Source organism: Leptinotarsa decemlineata, unplaced genomic scaffold (genome assembly GCF_025532065.1).
Source record: "Leptinotarsa decemlineata unplaced genomic scaffold, Ldec_3_MD MMD2_tig00026358_RagTag_RagTag, whole genome shotgun sequence".
In the NCBI taxonomy this organism is placed as follows: domain Eukaryota; kingdom Metazoa; phylum Arthropoda; class Insecta; order Coleoptera; family Chrysomelidae; genus Leptinotarsa; species Leptinotarsa decemlineata.
Window position 1 is genome coordinate 7,862,616 of NW_027412703.1, and position 21,972 is coordinate 7,884,587.

The following is a 21,972-nucleotide window of genomic DNA, read 5'->3' on the forward strand; positions in this document are numbered from 1 at the left end:
AACGACATGAATTTCACCTCTTCAGAGAAGTTTAGTTGGCTTTTGAAGATTTCGGGAGGTTTTAAGCCCGTTAAACTTCTTTTCCTGGTGAAAAGGACCATCTCAGTCTTCTTGGGATTGATCGACAGTGAGTGTTCCTTATACCATGTTTCTATCAATTTGAGCCCATCCTGCGCTCTATCGCACAGTGTGTTTACAAATTTGCCGGTCTGCAAGATAACTATGTTATCTGCGTATGTAATTGTGTAGAATCCATTTTTGTTAAGGTGATTAATTAGGGTATCCAGAACTATGTTCCAGAGAAGGGGTGATAAGACCCCTTCCTGTGGACATCCCCTCATGACCAATCCTTTTACTGTGATGTCTTCTACATTAATACTTATTGCTCTGCTAGAGATCATCTGGAGTATCCATTCTCCTACTACCAGGGGTACATTCCTGGAGTGTAGTTGCTGGGTAATTGTTGGAAAGGTTGTTTTATCAAACGCTCCCTCAATATCTATGAATATACCTAGGGTGGATTCTTTGTCATCCAATGATCTCTCGATTCTGCCAACCACATGGTGAAAGGCCGAATCAGTAGACCTTCCCGGGGTATATGCATGCTGATTTGGATGAAGTGGGTTGTTAACAAGTACTTCATCTCTTATATACCGCTCACATAGCCTCTCCATGGTTTTTAAGAAAAACGATGTGAGACTAATTGGTCGGAATGCTTTTGGTAGGGTGTAGTCCAACCTACCTGGTTTGGGTATAAATACTACTCTTACTTCTCTCCACTTACTGGGAATATAGCTCAGAGCTAGAGAGGCTCTGAATATTCCAACCAGGTGTGGCATAAAAGTGTCCAGTCCCCACTGAAGTAGGGCTGGTCTTATACCGTCAGGCCCTGGTGACTTGAAGGGGGAAAAGCCCGATAAAGCCCATCTTATTTTGTCCTCATCAATTACTGTACTAGCATATTGCCAGTCATATTGTGAGGGTGTTATTGGTACATCCGTCCAGTTCGCCGTTCCAGGAAAGACAGAACCTGGGAAGTGAGTTTCCATAAGAATCTCAGCACTCTCCTGGAGGTTGGCGGCTTTGTCGCCATTTTCCCTCGTCAGGATGCCGATAATCTTATGGTGGTCATTTGAGAGTGCCTTCTGTAGCCTAGAAGCTAGTGGAAAGTCTTCGACTGCCTCACAATAGGCTCTCCAGGCTTCTCTTTGTTTTCGTCTGCAGACTTTTTTGAACTCTCTGAGGTTGGCTTGATATATAACCCAGTCCTCTTCGAGTCTTGTACGTTTTACCTCGTTAAAGGTCGTTCTCGCTGTCTTCCTGAGGTGTTCCAATTCAGGGCACCACCATATGTTGGTTGTGCCATGCGTTTGAACCATCCTCATTGGACAGGATTCCTTATAGGCAGTGTCTATTTTGTTGTGGATAGATACTGTGTACCTTTCCAGTTCTTCATTGTTGCCAGGAGTCAGGACCTCTGTTTCCCGCAGAGCTCCTCTTAAGAGTCGATTGTAGAGAGCTACATCCGTCCTCTTCGGGTCACGGGATTTTACAGTAGTCCTGAGATCCTGGCTTACCGTATAGGTCAGCCAGCGGTGGTCTGACATAGAGATATGGTCCGAGACTTGCCAGTCTTGGATTTTGTTTGATATTTCGGCTGTCGTGAGCGTGATATCTATTAACGTTTGGCTACGGGCATTAATAAATGTTGGCTCCGTGCCAACATATAGTGACTTACCTCGGGCGTTGATATTCTTGCTGCCCCAGCTCACGTGGTGAGAGTTTGAGTCGCAACCCAATATGAGCTCCACTCTCTGGTTGAGGCAGTGGTCCACTAGTACCTCCATTTCTCTGGTCGGTGGTAGGGTGGCTGCATCTGAAGGGAGGTACACCGATTTTATTGAAGATGTGATACTATCTTGTAAATTTGAGTTCTCAGTCTTTCCCAAAATATCTTGGACTTTCATGTCACAGGAACCTTTGTTTGATATAACTTTGATATACTCCATAGAATACGTTTCCATCAATTTACAAGATTCAATTTCCCAGCTTTATAAATGGTTGTTGCTTGAATTTTCACAAAGTCGGGTGGCGCCCATCCAGAGTTGATTTGCGGCCAAAAGCTAATTTTATCAATTAGTTCTGAGATTTCCCATTCTGATTGTCAGAATAAACTGTCGCTTCTCAATAAAATTCTCGATATGAAAAATACTCGTTTTGATGAATTGAATCGCCTCTTATGATGAAAATGATTAAACTTCATAGTCGTTACCATCATGAGAAATTGAACATGGAAATATCAAAACCAATATCACAAAATATGAAAGTAATTACCCCATAAAGACCTGGCATCCTTAATGACACGAAGTGAAATCAATACAAAAGTTATATTTCAATTCACTGCCTCGCCACTATTCCTAAAGAAATATGTTTCCCAGAAAATGTGATGATTTGAAACGTTCAGGAAAAGTTTATTCATCCCAGTTCAGGCAATATGATTTTGAGGTGATGAAGCTCATGTTTGAATTGGGCAAATATTTTGCTGCGACTGCAGGAATGGAAAAATATAAAAGAAGACGATCCATCTTGGGTGGAGTTTCGCTCGTAATTTTTTTTCTTCTGTTCATTTCTGGAAGTGTTTGGTCCGTTAGATGGACTGGATCTGTTATCTTCAAATTATTGTTGGACATTTGGTTTATATTGGTATCATTTTTCATATTCTGTTACCTTTTCCGCACCAAATTTACCATCATAGACAACTGGATATCGTTTTTTGAAGGCCTGAATGAAATTGAACAACTTTTAGGATCAGTGGGATTTCAGACTCGTCAAAAAAAAATAAGATTATGGATGGAGATATCTATTATTTTTTCAATATTCCTCTCATGGACCATACTTAATTTGTATGTAGTATTTCAACAGAAGATTGGAATATATGATTGGTTTGTTTATTCCGGTCTTATCACCTTCAACTTTTATGGTGTAGTATTAATTATACATATCACATTAGTAGCCAAAATACTGGAAGCTAGATATAGCTTTGTCTGTGTTGAATTGAGGGATATATTGAAGACCGATGACAATAAAGAAGAATTGTTTATAATGGTCGACACCTTTCTCAAAAAAGCAGAAAAAGTAGTAACAGAAGCAAACATTATATTCGGTTGGCAGATTTTTCTATATCTCATTACAATAGTAGACTTCTGTTTCATTGACATCGTCTTTTCTCTGTTTGGCCATATTGATTGGAATACCATTGTCAGGAATTATTTCACTCTGACAGCATATATAGTGAGTACTTACAACTATCACTATTTAATTGATTATGTCTTTTGAAAATCCGATTTGTATATGAATGTTACAATATGCTTCTTTTGAAACCTCCTCAAAGTGCCACACTGTTTACTTTATCCGCATAGCTCTGTCTTACAATACGAGTCTGAATCCAATTACGTGATGAGAACCTCTGGTGGAAAATTAATTCAATAGAAAGTATTTCTACATCAGAATGGGGAATGTTCCTCCTGACGAAAATCAAGTAGTTTTCATAAAAGAGCTTTAAAACAACGCATTTTGAACTTATCATTTCACCCTTTTTCTTTAAAAAAATATTTAAATACTTGAAAAAGAGGAATGATATAGGCGCTATTGCCAATATATGAATTAGAAACAAATCCCTTTAAAAATTAAAACCCAACATTTGAAACATCAATTTGAATACTTTTCGAAGTGAATTTGAAAAACTCATGAATTAAACTCCACATTATTGTGTTCAAACTTGCATTTGCTGTGATAACCCAAATTGAGGAACATTCCCCATTAAAGCACTATCTCTCGTCCGGCGTTTCGCTAACCACGGTAACATTATCTGCAGATTACTAAAACTAGACCAGTCGTGCCTAGACGAGCAGGAGAGTGTTGGTTAGGTACCTATTCAGTTCTAGTAAACAAATCAATCATAGACCGTAACGCCATCTCTCAGCAACAAGCGAAAATCCCTTAGTATTTTTGTTGAAAACAATATAATGATCGCTCTTCGAGTCTAGACTGAAGTCTGTCTTATCGATATAGGAGAAGGATTCTAGTTGTACTACGAAGTAGTGATTGTGAAGTCTAGTGATGGTCTAGTATTGTGCATTTGTTTGTGTCGTGCGCGTGCGATATCCATAATTGTTGTGTCGAGTTACATAATTATGTTAGTTATGATTTTGGCATAATGTCACAAAAACGTAAAGTTGATAGTGAGTGCAGAGTTTTTCAGTCTGAATGGGAAATTGTATATTTCATAGAATGGAAAGGTAAACCACTATATTTGATTTGCAAACAGTTGCTGTTTGTAAGGAGTTTAATTTGAAGAGACACTATGATAAGAATCATAAATCAAAATTTGATTGTTGCACTGAAAAAATAAGAATGGACACAATGTCATCTAAATTTCAGGGTCAAAAATCGATGCTTACTGAAGCTAATACTGAGAGCAAAGATGCCCTGAAATCAAGTTTTATTATTGCATTAGAAACCGCAAAGAGATCAAAACCTTTCACAGATGGTGATTTAATTAAAGACTGTATGTTGAAAGTTGCCAATGTTTCATTTCCATTTCAAAAGTCAACAATTCAAAATATTTCGCTGTCAAGAAACTCGGTTGCTTCAAGAATGAATGATTCATCTCAAAATTTGGTTCTTCAACTGAAGTTTCCACAAGATTTGGACGAAACTGTATTGCTGAATGAACTCACTTGCCTATAATTTATTCAGATGATGCTATTCAAGTACAGCGATATTATATTCTATATTGAAATTGAGTGACAGAAGTAACATAGGGGCGATTAAGGAAACTGTTGAAGATGACTGACAACAGTTGAGTATAACAATAATTCATATAGGACACTCCAAACGAATCATAAAAATATTGTTTTATATAAAAATTTGGAATTCAATCTTTGATCTAGGATTTCCCTCTCGAACTGCGATATTTCAGATACTCAACAGTATTCAACAACAACAGTACTCGAGATTTCTGGAGCTGTTCTCACTGAATCGGTGCAGGGATGAACTGCCATTCGATTTATTGTGCAAATAAATGTTTATCTATCGTCTTGTGGTCAATGTTTTCAAATTGATTTTCTTACCTCTTTGTCTGCAGAGTGGAAATCTGTCCCATCATCACCGATGATCAATTTTGATTGTCGTTTTTGAAAAATTAACTTGCTTGGGTGTTGACTACGTCCAATGATTACATTGTATGAACCAAAATATTCCAAATCAACATGAATGAAGGCTCTTTGTGTAGTTGGATTGCAAATCTAAAATCTGGTAACGGACCCATTTGTATTACTGCAGATAGAACAGTATTTTGAAGTTGCTTTATTGCTTTTTTCGCTGGGATTATCCAAACACATTTCATTTAGTACTACCTATTCCTGTGCTACTATGATATGTTTTCATGCGATAGAAATGAATCAACAGTTTTGTTATAAAATGGTTGTCATTTCAAATGATTGGATTCTTCGTTAATTTTGGAAAATTCTGGAAATTCGAAGTTTAGTTCTACCACCAAGTCGAATCAAATCATTTATTAAAATTGGCGACAGTTGATGTATTGCACTTTGCTTCTCCAAAGCGTAATTTTCCTTCAATATTTCAATTTGTTTTCTGAAACAACAATTCTGAATCTGTCTTCTTCCCTCTGTATTTTGTTGTTTTTTTATATAATTTGATGAATTGGAATGCCAGACATACACTCTTTATCAAACTACATTTCTTCATATTCGGTAGAAGTGCTTTTTTTCTATAAACTAGGTATATTTTCTATATTTCATTCAGTTAGTTGTGATATGTTCGAAAAGGACGCAACTTATCATAGGCAAGTACTGCTTTGAAAAGTATACATAAACAAATACAATTTTTGAATACTTTTTCAATAAAAAAAGATGTAGTGGTGGTTGAAGTGATACACCCTGCATAATTGTTCTGATTTGGAACTCATTTGAGAAGATTTCAAATAATTTTTTCCACATAATGTTTTTCAAAAGGATATGTCTGTTTTCTCAGAAAGCATTTTTAATTCTACTGAGCCATAGCTTAGCATAGCATAGCATAACATAACATAGATCAAAAATGAACTGAACAAATCAGAATTCATTCATGAATGTAGAATAGTATTCGAAAAACGATTGTCAAAAATGTTTTTCCTAATACTACTACTAATGTTATTTCTGAAGAGCAATAATTTATTTATACGTCTTTGAAAACTAAACACCATAAACGAAATTGAATGGGACTTCAAACTAAAAAGATACAGGAGGATCGGGATTGAAGTGAAAGTTTTGTTCATTTCTGTTTCTAGTAATATATGATTCATATCATAAAACTGTTTCATAATCAAGTATTTATTTACAATGAAAAAAATATTTGAATACAACTTCAAATAAAGAATATTCAGATGTTTTTGAAGTTCAAGAAACATACTGTAGAAAATCATCAAAGTCGAATCTAGATTCCACTAGATCTGCGTTGGTTAGAAGACAGTAAGAGTGAGAGAGAGAGAAGAGAGAAAGAAGGATTTCCCAAGTCTTTTCCTAGATTTGAAAAGTTAATTCCGCTAGTCGGAAATTTCGTGTCAGTAACAGTAAGTTCAGTCAAATCAAATTCTAGTTGAAGATGTCTTTTATTGGGAGTATTGAGCCTTTAAACCCTAGCGAGTCAGATATTTCGTCGTATATGAAAAGGATGGAGCAACTTTTTGTATGTAATAGTGTTACTGATGAAAAAAAAAGGAGCAAACCTAACCTTAATTGGTGCAGAAGCATATGGTACTTTAGAAGATATATTGTCCCTGGATTTACCCAGCTCTAAATCGTTCGATGAATTGAAAACAACATTAGTTAGTCATTTCAACCCAAGAAGGTTAGTCATTGCAGAAAGATATAAGTTTTATAGTACTCAGCAGGAGCAAGAAGAGGATATCAAGTCTTACGCCACAAAATTGAGGAACTTATCACAATATTGTGAGTTTAACACTTTTTTAAATGAGGCATTGAGAGATAAATTTGTATGTGGTTTGCGTTCAGAGGCCATAAAGCGTAAATTGTTGTCAGAAGATGGATTGACCTGAACAAATGCTTTTGAAACAGCGGTAGCTATGGAGCTAGCTGAAGGACAAATGAAAGCTATGGGCAATGAAACAGTACACATCAATAAAATGAGTTACTGGAAGCTACAAAGCAACGGTCCTGTCAAATTTGAAAAGAAATCACTGTCACAAGCAATACCTGGTCAGTCGTACAAAGAAGTAAAACCTTGCTTCAGATGTGGGAGGAAACATGACCCTGAAAATTGTCCAGCGAAAGTATGGGAGTGCTTCAAATGCCACAAAAAAGGTCACACAAGTAGAGTTTGTCACAGTGCAATTGTTAAATCATTAAATGAAGATGTCGAGTTAGGTGAGGAGTCTCAAAACGAAGAAAACTCCTTAGAACTGGGATTTATTGCAAAAATGGAGAATGGAGCAGGAAACAGTTTGAAGGTAATCATGAATGTCGAAGGCAAGCTCCTGAATTTTGAAGTGGACTCAGGTGCGTGTAAAACAGTCATACATGTATCTACATATAAAAAGTTATTCAGTTCTTATGTATTATATCCTGTTAAATATAAACTAAAGGTTGTAACTTGCCAAAATATAAATGTTGTAGGTGAATTTGTTGTCAAAGTTTTATATAACAAGCAACACGTTTTCTTACCTATTGTAGTATTGGAAGGTGATACAATGTTCACACCATTATTAGGTAGAAATTGGCTTGATATTATCAGTCCTAATTGGAAAAATATGTTTAATCTAAGGCATATCAGTCAAGATGACCAAATTTGTAAGTCTAGGTTTTGTCCACCAGTCACACGTCAAATAAAAAATTGAGAGTGATGAAGTAATAGTCCAAAACAAAAATGAGTCAATAAAAGTTGAAAAACAAATTAGTCAGGTCAGTGCCAGTCGATTGAGTAAAAAATTCTATGAGTTAGTTGCTGACATCATAAATAAATTTTTAGAAGCGTTTGAAGAGCAACCTAATCCATATATACAAAAGTTTTTAGTCGAGTTAAAAGTTAAGGAAGGTACCTAACCTATCTTTCATCGAGCTTATAACATGCCATTTGCCTTGCGTGCAAAAGTGGAAGCTGAGTTATTGAAAATGGAAAAACAAGGTGTCATTTCAAAAGTAACTGGTCAAGTCCAATAGTCATTGTTCCTAAAAAGAATTCAGAAGATGTAAGAATTTGTGGAGACTTTAAAAAGACACTAAATACCATTTTGGAATCAGATCATTGTACATTACTCATCCCTGAGGACATTTTTGCTTGTTTGAGTGGGCAAAAATGTTTTTGAGTGATATATCTCAAAGGAGCTCATCAACAGCTCCGAGTCAGTGAAAAATCTAAAGAATTGTTAACTATAAACACTCATGTAGGTCTCTATTCTTATAACAGGTTGGCATATGGTATTAGTGCGGCCCCAGGAATTTTTCAGAATGTCATGGATACCATCTTGGCAGGATCACCAAACTGTAAAGCTTATGTTGATGATGTCCTGGTTTTTGGAGAAACTTTAGAACATTGTTACAAAAATGTATTTAAAGTATTTAAGCGTTTTCAAGAATATAACGTTAAGGTTAATAAAAATAAATGTAAATATTTTGCAGATCATGTAGAGTTTCTAGGGCATATTATAGATCAACATGGAATCCACCCTACTGATGAAAATATTTTGTGTTTAAAAAATACGCCAACACCAACCAACGTAACAGAACTCGAATCGTATTTAGGTCTACTTGATTACTATTGAAAATTTATACCCATGTTATCCACACAGGTTAAGACGTTATGTGATTTATGTAAAGATGGAGCCATTTTTGAGTCAAACTGGGCGGCAGAATGTCAGAAGGCTTTCAACTTGAGCAAAGAACTCGTTACATCTGATAGATACAACAGGATGACACGTTCAGTTTGAGTAGCTGTCGAAAGCGCAAACCTCAACGCAAACTCCAAACATCATTCAGCACAAACTAACTCCGTCTTAAATTCTCTCATCCATAGATCTATCAACCCAGCAGACCACCACCCACATAGCAATGGATATATGCTGTCGTTGAGTTCGGGTTGAACATACTACTGACCGCGGAAACAAAACTCCAGACGCGGTTCAATCCGAACTCAATGACAACATACTACCATATACTACTACCAAACCAACATAATTTTCATCGAGTTTGTGCGACAATTATTTGATAAAAGTTTCTCAGGTTATTCACAATTTTGGATAATGGACAAATTAACTGCTAAAGTTTGTGTTTCATTTTAGGTTAACCTGATTTTGACGGTAATATCTTGTGATGCCCTGGAAAAGAAAGGAAAACAAGTAACTAAAACTTGTTATGAATTACATTTGAGATCATCCAACGGAAGCACCAGAACAAAATTATTATATCTGGCCAAATCTTCTCAGCAAAGGAGACCAGTTTTTTCTGCTGCGGGTTTTTTTGTTATCAATCAGGGCTTACTCAGCACAGTACTCTCATTTACAGTAAACTATACTATAGCACTTATTCAACTCGATTTGCTGTTTAACTTTTAGATTTCGGAGGAAACTGGGAAAGGCCACTGTTCCTCCTCAGGTATCTATAAATTATTCCACACCGTTAACACTAGCTTAGATTTTCTCATAGAAGAATTTGATGTCACCAATCGTTACGCTATGAGACACAATATTTCTCATTTCACATTGATAGCAAACATCACTTCGAATGTATATGTGTGTTACAGATAGAAAATGAAAATTTGTTGACTTTCAATAAAGTTTTGTCGAACTCAATTTTGTTTTTACTAAAAAAATCATCTGCGAAAAGTCATACGGAAGGTTTCAAGGAAGTAGTCAATAGACTGTTGGTTGATTGAAACTGAAAAAATAGTATCTTTTTTGTTGGTAGATTAGTTTTCTGTACTTTTTTGCTTTTCACTTGAGCATCATCAAACAATAAATGTGTAAATTAATGTGCATTTGAAAGTTGTTGTTTCGAAAAGGTTTTTTTTTCAGTTTTTATGAATATTTTATACATATTATCGTTGTACTAGCGACTCGCCTTGGCTCCGCACGGGTGCAAAGTAGATTAACAACACCGGTTCTGTGACACAGAAAATTCAACTAACAGAAGCAAGATATACGGGGTGTGCAGCGTTAAAGAGAAAACATGGTTACCATCGTGATATACAGGGTGTGCAGCGTTTAAGAAAAAAAAAACATGGCCGACGTCAAAGTATACAAGGAATTTGCAGCGTTAAAAAAAACATAGCGTCCATCATTAAAGAAAAAAACATGGCTACCATCGTGATATACAGGATGTGCAGCGTTCAAAGAAAAAAACATGGCGTAGGACATTGAGCGGAATATACAGCGTTAAAAAAACATGGCTGCCAACATACAAGAAAAAACATCCAAGTTGGTATCATCAGGAGATGACGGAGAAAAACATAGATGGCGCGGGCGCAACATGAAAGGTTAGGAGAATCTAATATTTTTTCGTGGGATTCAACATGCCAGGCATTATTTGTCATTGATGAATAAACACTTCCGGTTTGTAAAAATTGAGATAGAAGCAAGGTAATGGTGGATTCGAAATGGCCATATCGTGTAGAGTGCAAATCTACAATAAAATGGTTACTTCCGGTTTTCACTTCCGATCGTCCGATTTTGATAATTTCGACATCAATGGATTCGTCTCGATCTCAAGAAACATAATCGAGCATTTGCAAAAGTGTTGAAAGCATAGGTGGCTAACTTTGTTACTATTGGAGATGGCAGGAGGTTGCGGGTTCTCTAACGTCACAATTTTTACTGGAGAACACGAAAATGAAAATTAAAAGTATATAGCGAGGATTTGGCATCATTCAGGTAGTTAATTATAAAGTCTTTTAAATCGAATATCTGCATTTCGGATGTTGTAATTATATTTGACTCGGTTGTGCAACGTTGCCAAATGTTAGGTGGTAAAGGGGGGCGAGTGGGGGGACGAAAACACGCAGCATTGTGAAAGGGGGGTAATATCATTGTTTGAAAGTATGTTAATATTGTTGAACAGTCGAAATAATCAGTGATACCATGTCATTTGAAGAATACAAATGGAAAGTCGGAGAAAAGAAGATTGTTTCGAAGCAACTGAATGATTTAGATTTTCAAGACAGAGTGTTCAATCGAAAAGTACCTCAAACGAAATATACATTGCGAAGAATTCAACCCCGCAACATAGATAATGTCGCCGCAAATGCTGAAAAATGATTTTGTGCTTTTAACTGCAATAATAACGTTTTGTATGTGAACATACCAAAGGGCGTGAAATACATAGCAATATGTGTGAAGCCCAATAATTTCGGCAATAGATGCAATAGAACACAATGGAAATTGATGAGTTCAAGCTTTGTCAATGACAACCAGTTGGCAGTTTTTGTAAGAATACCCCCTTCAAATATAACCTGAGGCTGATATTCCAAGATCTTCGGGAAGTAGATAAAAAACGGTGGAATTTGATCCAGAGCATTGAAACGCATGAGATGCATAATAAAAGTAATGAGAAATGATAGATATATTGGATCAGGTTTATAATGAAACAGTAGAGTTAAATGGAAAAATGTAAATGCCATTTTCAATAGTGGAGTGAAGACGGGTGTAATTATAAATTTAGCACACAAAGAAGTAAAAAAATTTTTTAGTGATGCATATTTTCTTTCCAATTGTAAAATTTCCAAAATTTTGAAGGAGATGCAATGTCTCAAAGTGAACATGACACTGTTGCGGGATTTCATCAGAACTTCTGATGACGGGGAAATTATTGATAGAAAATGTTTCAATACTCGTAATGAAATCATTGATTTGGGGATGGATTTGACTGATTGGTACAATGAGCCTGGTGTGGATGTTATTCTGAATGAACTCGATGAATTTCAGGAACGAGATTCTGGTTGGGCATTGAGTAACATTCTTTTGCTTGAGGTAGAAATCAACAAATATGAAATGGGCAACGGTTCATCACTCATAAGTTTGTTCAAAGAGATTGCAAACAAGCATGCATGTGTGAATACTGTCAATCAAGATGCTGCATGTTTCTTAAGAGCAATCGTTAGTGCTTTGTAACCGCCCAAAGGAAATATCCTCATCACGTGCATCTTCATATCCAAATTATGATACGGTTTGAATATGAAGGGTTTGGAAATTCCCATATCAATTCAAGGCATTACAAAATTTGAGAAACATGATATTTCTATTAATGTTTATACTTCAGAAATGAATCAAGTGAAGGAAAGATCATTTCACGAAGTAGTTCCTGCAAGGTTGACCAGAAATAAATTAAACTTACTTTTGGTTCAAAATGTATATTTTCCCAAATTGAATAAGTATCACGCTCCACCTGAAGATACAGACGATAGTGATATCAATACCACTTTTGCTGGATAAAAAACATGTCCAGACTCCTTTCATCACAGGCTAGCAAACTTGAGAAGAAAACGTTTTTCTGTGATCGATGTATCAATTATTTTCCAAGTCGACGAAAATTGAATGAACATATTGTTTTGTGTGAGAATATAAACGAGTGTAAAATTTCATTTCCAAAATTTGATCGTTTTGAATTTCGAAATTATGTATATTAACAAAAATGTCCCTTCGTTTTATACGGTGATTTTGAATCAGCCCTCGAAAATGGCGAGGAAAAGATTTCGGTCAAATGTAGAAAATTTCAAAAACATAAAGCGTTCAGTGTAGGCTACTACTCAAAATGTTCTTTTGACCACACTTCGTCCAAATTTAATAGCCATCGAGGTGACGATTGCATACAATGGTTCACCGATGAAATATCTAGCATTTCAAAATTAGTTGGGTCAAAAATAAAAAATATTGTCCCGATGGTAATAGTATCAGTGCTGCAACGACTTGTCATATTTGCAAAAAACCGTTCATCCCCAAAGATGTTATCGTGCGCGATCATGATCACTTTTCAGGGTTGTTTTGGGGATGAAGTCATCAGGCTTTAAACTTATCGTTCGAAAAGCTTTTTATCGTACCCATTACATTCCACAATTTGAGTAAATATGATAGTCATTTCATTATAAAGGATGTAGCAAATAGAGGAAGTGTGAGCATACTTTCCATCAACAAAGAAAAATATATTTCTTTCACCCAATACGATTGCGAAACTAGCATTAAATTCAGATTTATAGATTCTTATCGTTTCATGGGAGCCAGTCTCGATCGATTAATTTCCACACTGGATGTTGAGAATTTGAAAATATTGAAAAAGGAATTTGCAGAATTCGATGATGAGAAGTTTGAGCTTCTCACTAAGAAAGGCTTATTACCATATGTTTATGTCGACAATGTAAAAAACTCCTCGACAATGAATTACCATCCAAAAAATATTTTTATAATTAACTTAACGATTGTGAAATTGATGATGAAAAGTATGCTCATGCTCAACGTGTTTGGCATCAATTAAATATCAGAACTTTGGGTGAATATAGCGATTTATACATGCGAACCGATATATTGCTTTTGGCAGACGTTTTTGAAAACTTTCGTGAAATTGACTTGAAAACATGTGGTATGGATCCTGCGTGGTATTACACAATGCCGGGGTACACGTGGAATTGTATGATGAAATATACGGGGTATAAATTGCAAATTTTAAAAGATGTCGACATGGTTATGTTTGTGGAGAAGGGTATAAGGGGTGGGATTTCAGTTTGTTGCAATAGATATTCAGAAGGAAACAACCAGTATCTGCCAACATATGATCTAACGAATCCATCCAGATTCATAATGTATTTCGATGTAAATAATTTATATGGATGAGCAATGTCAGCATGCCTACCATATGGAGGTTTTGAATGGGTAGATACAAACATTGATGTCTCTCAAACTCCCGATGCCAATCCTGAAGGTTATATTTTACAAGTTGATTTGGAGTACCCCGATGAGCTTCACGATTTACACAAAGATTTTCCATTTTGTCCCGAACATCGAGCACCACCAAACTCAAAATTGAAAAAATTGATGCCAACCCTTCATGACAAAACCGAATATACTTTTCACTATAGAAATTTAAAACAGACTCTCGACCATAGTTTGAAATTGACGAAAATCCATAAAGTGTTGAAATTCAAGCAGTCTGCATGGCTGCGACCCTACATCGAATTGAATACTCATTTGAGGACTGCAGTCACTACGTCTTCAGAAAAAAATCAGTTCAAGTTGGCCAATAATGTGATCTTTGGAAAAACGATGGAAAATATCCGACTACATCTAATAGTTGAATCAGTGTCTTCTTACGAGGGCCGTTACGGCGCTAAAAATTCAATAGCAAGCCTCCGATTTCATAATCGTACAGTTTTCGATGCAGACTTGATGGCTATTGAATTGAAAAAAGCCGAAATTGTATTCAATAAACTGATGTATGTGGGAATAGCAATTTTGTACTTATCAAAAACTTGCATGTTTCAATTTCATTATGACTTTATGTTGCCCACTTTGGGTGTGGGAAAATGCAAGTTAATGTACACCGATACTGATTCTTTCATTTATGAATTGTCATGTGACAATGCGTACAAACAAATTATCGGAAAACACCTTGAAAAATTACGAAAGATGAAGCAAACGGCAAACTCATTACACCCTTTGCAGGACTACGTTCCAAAATGTACACATACAAAGTGCAGGGGGGTAAAGTCGTTAAAAAGGCAAAGGGGTGGAATATGGTATCGTGAGAAATGAACTGAGCTTTAATGATTACGTGGATTGCTCAAATAATTTCAAGCAAAAGAATAGTACGTAATGCACAATACGATCATTTGCTCATAACGTTTTCAGTATAACAGAAGTGGCTCTTAGTCCGTATGACGATGAACGTCATCTTATCCCCCAATCATTAGATACATTACCTTGGGGTAATTATAGTTTAACATGACTTTTTTTCCATCATCAGTGCATTTTCCCCATTAGCTCTACAATTGACAAGAAAATTTAAAATATACACATTGATTTTTGGGGAGAAAGCTTTATCAACTTGCGATAATCTACAACCAGAAAACATCATTTTTACTATATTTCAATAAATCATTTTTTAAATATAATATCACGTTTTTTATAATTCAAATATTCCTTTTCTTATTGTTGTATTTTGGAAGCAGGGAGATTTTGAATGAAGGAAAAAAAACAAATATAATTTCTGTGTGTTTTATTACAATATGAAGTATGTGATTATGCTTACAATTGAGGATTGCGGCGGCGAGAAATATCCAATTTTTTCATCTGTTACATCTATACAGACTATCTAAAGATGAGGCCTGACAAAAACCTTCTATTATTTCTTCCAAAGTTGAATTAGTTTTATTTTCACGCAACCATGATTGAATAATATGGAAAACACCTCGATAATAATCAAAAAAGTTTATGACATCCAGCAAAGTAATACGATCAGACAGCACCCCCATATGAGTGTTCAGGATATCGTTTACATCTTGTTGAAACAGCTCCACGTTTGTTTTATCCTTGGAAATGGAAACTTGTTTTGTATCACTTTCGATGTACTGTGTGACGTATATGTAGTCCCCGCAACGTGTTGTGATTGAATTATATTCATCTACATACCCACCGATTTGTGCAGAATGTCAATGAGGCTTGCCCATTCATAAGTTGCTAAATTGATAGAATGAAAGGAGAATTGTTGCTTCAATATGATGCATGTGCTAAAGTCATCAATAGCAATTGGTGTTCGTTTCGAGCAGCCATTTCGTACTGCCTCAACGCTCTGTCTATTGAACCCAGAGTTTCGTTATAATCTTCACCATCACTATCACACATTACTTCGACTTCACAACCGTAACCACTATCGAGAGACATTTTTCAAACTAAATATCCATCTGTGTTTGCATGCGCTCTCATATCTTCAGATCACGTGGTCTATTTCACATGTTGAACACTATTTCTTTACAAAAGGCCCTCCCAATACAATGTCAGTGTGCTTATTTTCCATAAGATTATATACAAAACCGATATTTTCGATCCAACTGTTTTGTTTGTTATCCAAACCCAGCCATTTAACGTACATTTTTTTTACCTTTTTTCTTCAACACTTTCTCCATAGAAAGCACCCTTGATAAGTGCACCCTGCATATCTTCTAGCTTGAAGGTGACGGGATTGGTAATGTTGATTTTCATAATTTTGAATAATTCCGTAGTCCTATTGGGCGTGTAACCTTTTTAAAAAACTTGTTTTGTCTTACTGATCCGCACAACATCGACGAACTTGAATTTTCTCAGTCCAGCTATTTTCAGGTGGGTGTATGTTGATTTAAGAATTTGCTTTTAGTTGGCTATGTTGATTTTCAATGGTTTTATGCCCGTCTTTGAGTGTCGCGTATCATTGTAGGATTCCGTTATTTCAGGCAAGACATTCAAGCATTTGTAGGTGCCATTCAAACTAAAGTGTCTGAGAAGTCTTTTTTTCAACGACTTAATGGTAAGTTCAGCCATAGAAGCCTTCGTGATACTGTACGTATTGTAGTGATTTATTCCGTGTTTTTTCATCAAATTGTGAAACGTATTGTTGTAAAAGTCTGTCCCTTGATCGGTTTGTAGATTTTTTTGGGCGACGTTCCGTTCCAAAATATCTGAAAATATTTTGGTGATTTCTTCTCTCGTTTTCGATTTCAACGGTCGTGTCCACACGAATTTCGAAAAACAATCTATGACGACAAGAATGAGTTTGAAATTTCAATTTTGGTGAGCGTAGGATCTCATCTCAGCAAGTCCATCTGCCATAAATCATCCAACCCCTTGATGATGGTACGACGTCGAGGAAAATTTTTTCTAACTGGTTTAGTTCACGGACAAGTTGAATGTTATCTTCGGAAGCCATGTGACGACTGATGACCGACAATGTTGAACTTGTTTTTTTTTATTATGATGATGGAAAAACTACATTTTGTTGATTTTCTTGATATCAGACTGTACCTTTGCTGAATCCGAATTTATTTTGGAGATTTGTTTAGAAATATCACCTTGAAAATGCTCCATCATGTAGTTTTGTTCAATTTTCAAAGTTTTGTTATACGAATGAACCAAATCGGTGATTTCTGTTATTTTCTCAAGCAAATTTGCTCGATTTTTTTTTAATATCACTTATATACTGTCGGTTGAATTTTTTGTAACGCGCCACCGCCTCGTTATTGCGTATCATATTTGTTTGTACCATTGGAACAAAATTGGTATCAAGTGTTTGAAATTTAGTGTTGAATCGTTTGTTCACATTCTCCTGTTCTTGAATGTTATTACTCATTTTTGTTACTTTATCATTAACTTGAGTTATTTGATGTTGACATTGATTGACTCGTTCTCGCATTTTTGCTAGATTTTCATTCACTTGGGCTATTTGTTTTTGATGTCGACCGTTTTGATTCTGTATAGTTGCATCAATTTTTTTCTCAACTTCATCCATGTACTCTATGTTGACTGCATCTGATGCGTTCGTAGGTCTTTTCACACTACATAATTTCAAATTATCGAAATCAATATTGCCATCGGGTGTGTGTAGCAAACCTCCACCACTGCCTACTGCTGATGTTGCAGATTGCTTTCGCTTTCTTTTGGAGCTGCGTCCAAACTTGTCGATAGTTATGATGGAAATGTGACAGACTCCGATAAGATTGTAATAATATGCATTTTTTCGAAGCGACCGAGATATGGTCGTTTCAATGCATTGAAATTTTGTTAAATTTTCGATACGTTTTTTGTGACGAAAATGTACGTTTTATCGCATCAAATTTTTTACAATTTCTTGACGCGATTTTCGTATCAATTTTGTTTTTTTTTTCGTAGCATGTTACAATGTAAATCATATGGGTTTTTGCATGAAATGATGGTTTGAAAAATACGTTTTTTTCGTTGCGATTAAAGTGGAAGAAATGGTCGTTTTATCGCATCGAATTTTTGACATTTTTTCGTTGCGATTCTCATGTCAGTTTTGCATTATCGCATCGAATTTTTAGAATAAAATGCATGTCATTTTGAATGATTTATTACTGAATAATGTTGGCTTCTCTGAGTTAATTGAATATAGCTGTAATTTCATTGTCATGTGACGTATTTTCAGCATCTTTCGAAGCTGTAAGCAGCTTTAATCTATCGCATAACTCGTTCGGATCATCCCAATACACATACTTGAAGGGCTTGTCATTATATATGCAACAATGAATGTTGATGTCATTCGTTTGTAGAATGCTGGAACCAACTACATCATTGCTCACTACATTATCATAACCCTTACCAAGTGTTTGAGTCCGAACATGGGCCTTATTATATCTGACCATTTCCATTTTTGTGTTCCCTCCATGGATCCTCTGGCATTCAGGTGGGCTTGTGTTACTTTCAACGAACGTTTATAAAAGGCTTGATCCTCTTTATTATAGTCTTCAGGTTCATCGAAAAAGATTAAAAGATATAGTCCTGGAGTTCCTTTGAATGCGAGTCCTTCAGTTGTAATATTACCACGTTTATCAAAATCAATGTAGTTCCTACCGAAAATCCATTTTGAAGAGGACCCGTCATAAACTGGTCCGTATATTTATCGATTGAATTGTCTTTAGCCCAGTGTTTTATGACGTATTCGTGTGATATGGGCGGATATTGCTCCAGATATTCCATCATATTCTCCTCTGAAATATTTTCCATTGATGGTGGTGGTGACTCGTGAAAAACCTCATTGTGTTTCTTCAAATGCTCGAGATTGATCGAATGGTTCCGTCTTTATTTCATCTTTCTTCTCCTTCTTCTTGGTGACACCAATACGTTGTCTCAAATGGCCTAGTGATTTTCTGGAGATTTCAGCTATATCCTTCAGCGGCTTCGATATAGGTTGAAAAAACTTTTGCAACGACTCATCCTCTTCAGACTTTCCCAATTTCAAAGCTAGATACTTTTTTATGCTTTTTGAAATTTCGTTGATTTTTTTCTTGCGCACAACATCGACTTCTTTACTGAGCGGTTTCATATCGACGAATAACGTTTAGATCTCTATTCACGCACTTTTATGTACATGTCGAAACCTTTTCGATATCGTTCCCCATTTAAATCGCATTCCTTGACAATGATAAAAGTTCAATACTTATCGCGACAACATTCGGCACACATTCTCATGAATTCATCGAAAGACATGTCGAGAGAGATGTGTTCATAGAATACTTGTTTCAAATTCATTTCGTCTTGCTTGAACAATACAATCATGTTGCAATTGTCGCGTATCAGTTGTTTATGTATTTTGGAATACGTCTGACACAAGTACATGGCATCAATGCCCTTATGGAGACCCATCGAATAATATTCACGAATTTTCTGCTAGCCATCGCAGGCTACATCATCGAATATGAATATGGAATTTCGTTTAGCCGCCTCTGAACTCTAAATTTCTTCCTTGTCTTGAAATGGAAAATAACCGACTACTTTGATTTTTTCCAATATCTCTCGAAGCAACTGATACTTGGGTTGATAGAGCGATTTTGAGTACACGTAGACATTTTCAAATTTGGCTCCATTTGGATGAAATAATATCGATAATGCTGTGTTGGTTTTTCCACAGCCCGATGGACCACATATGATGACGCGAAACGAATTGTGCAACAACTTGCCATGTTTTTTCCGATACTTGACCCCATCATTCAAATAGTTCAAGTTGTCTATGGGTAACGTATTGTCTTGTGGAACGTCCTTCATGTTCTGATTGCTGGTTGAGGGATTCACTTCAATATGTAGCGTGTACATTGACGTCATCCATCATTCCTCATGTTGACTTATCGCGGAGAAGGTGTCGTCAATACTCTAATCAATAAGCTGCCATTCGAATTACACTTACCAGGCTGTCAGTATTGCGGCCCTGGTACGAAACTACACTCGACCCGGCTTGTAAACAGCACGACTTGGCATATTCGCAAGATACGTTTCTCGAAGCTAGACATCGAGCTGATAAAACTCTCGAAGAGAAGGCGTGGCAGCGAGTGAAATCCAAAGACGCGACACTTGGAGAGAGGGCGAGCGCTCTTTTCGTCACCGGAGTGATGGAGTCCAAACGTAAGCTTGGTATGGAAAGTGTAAAATCATTTCAACGCAGCATTTTGCAAAATATAATCAAAAACTGGAAGCCTACGACGAATGAATCCGCGGCATCGGCTCTAAAGGCAGCAAAAATGGCCGTCCACAAAGCTGGAGAACGAAAAAACATACGGATACCCAGGATAATTCCATTCGAAGCAAAATCTGGAGGAATTCTACCACTCATACCTATATTCGCTGCCCTTTCAGCTTTGGGTTCGTTGGCAGAGGGAGGGAGCGCCATCGCAAAAACCGTGATAGATGCAAAAATACCAAAAAGAAACTCGAAGAAGATCAGCGTCACAATAAAACTATAGAACATTTGGGTTCCGGTTTGTACCTACGCAATACACCACGAGGATTTGGTTTGTTTCTAAAAACACAGCATCAACGCAAAGGACGAGGTCTTAACTTGAAAAAGCAAAAAAAATCCTGTTGAAGCTACCCTATAGAGCATTATATGATTCGGAAATTGAAAAATGTGCCCATCAATTGAAAATACCACATTTTCGTGGAGTGTTTATGCGTGATACGTTGCCAACTTGTGGTCCTTGGCAACGAGAATGCGCTATTGTAAACTTGGATTCTCAATTGAATGCAGGCACGCATTATGTAGCTTACATTAAAAACGGTAATACTGTACAATATTATGATAGTTTCGGTAATCTCAAACCTCTAATAGAATTGATAATATATTTTGGAGGGGGTACAACGATTACATATAACAATGATCGACATCAACACTTTGATCAGAGTAATTGCTGACATCTGTGCCTACAATTTCTACTTCATAATGCCCAGAGATAAATCTTTGCGGGATTTAACCGATGCTGAAATGATCACTCTATCGATTGACTTTTTGATCGAGATTGCTGAACCTTGGGAATTATTGGATATCTAGCATAAATTACCAAAGGACTACCAACATCGCTTTGCAGATTTGTTTACCATGTTTCATCCATTATCGACATAAAGCTGCGTCATCATCGCTACAAATTGCAATGTTTTAGGGTCCTGTTAGCTCACAAAGAGAATGTTATTATTGTAGAAATAAATGATTTAAAATATTGTTGTTTCAATCATAATTTAAGATGTGTACATGTGGGAAATGTTTCAGTCATGTCTATGATGTTAACTCTAACGAGTCGTTCTTCGACACTTTCCATCGATTTCAATCCGCCCATTCCACTGGATTACGATTCCGAATACAGTTTAACTTTGCAAAGTTTCCATTCGTACAACTAAAACGTACAAGTAAAATCCCCAAGAATTTTTCTGTCTAAAACCGAACAATAATACGCTAAAGAGCGAAATATCTTGTCTGAAACACTCTATTTATATTTTATATATTTCCGACCTGCAAATAGCTTGGCTCACATTTTGGGTTTTCGTCCACCCTTTTCAAGCCCAACTTGCATTACACATCCGATCTACCCATGGATATCATTAAAGTACGTACCATACACATTGATAGCAACATTACATTTGGAGCCTTCTACAACGACACACCGTTGATCCTAGTTACGCAATCGACCATCTCATTTATCTACCGATTCCTCATACAAACGAAATAAACAATTTTACGCTGCGAGTGCTCGACCAACATTTCAGACTCATCGAAACGAAGAAATAATAATTCGCTTGGAATTGAAGCGAAAGTATGGTACTGGCTATCTATAAGAATAACTAATCACCAAAACCGCCACGCCAGTCCTCATCAAGACCTTCAAACATCATCAACGACAACTGTCAACGGAGAATAAATTATTCCTGAAATCTCTGGGTTATCATGT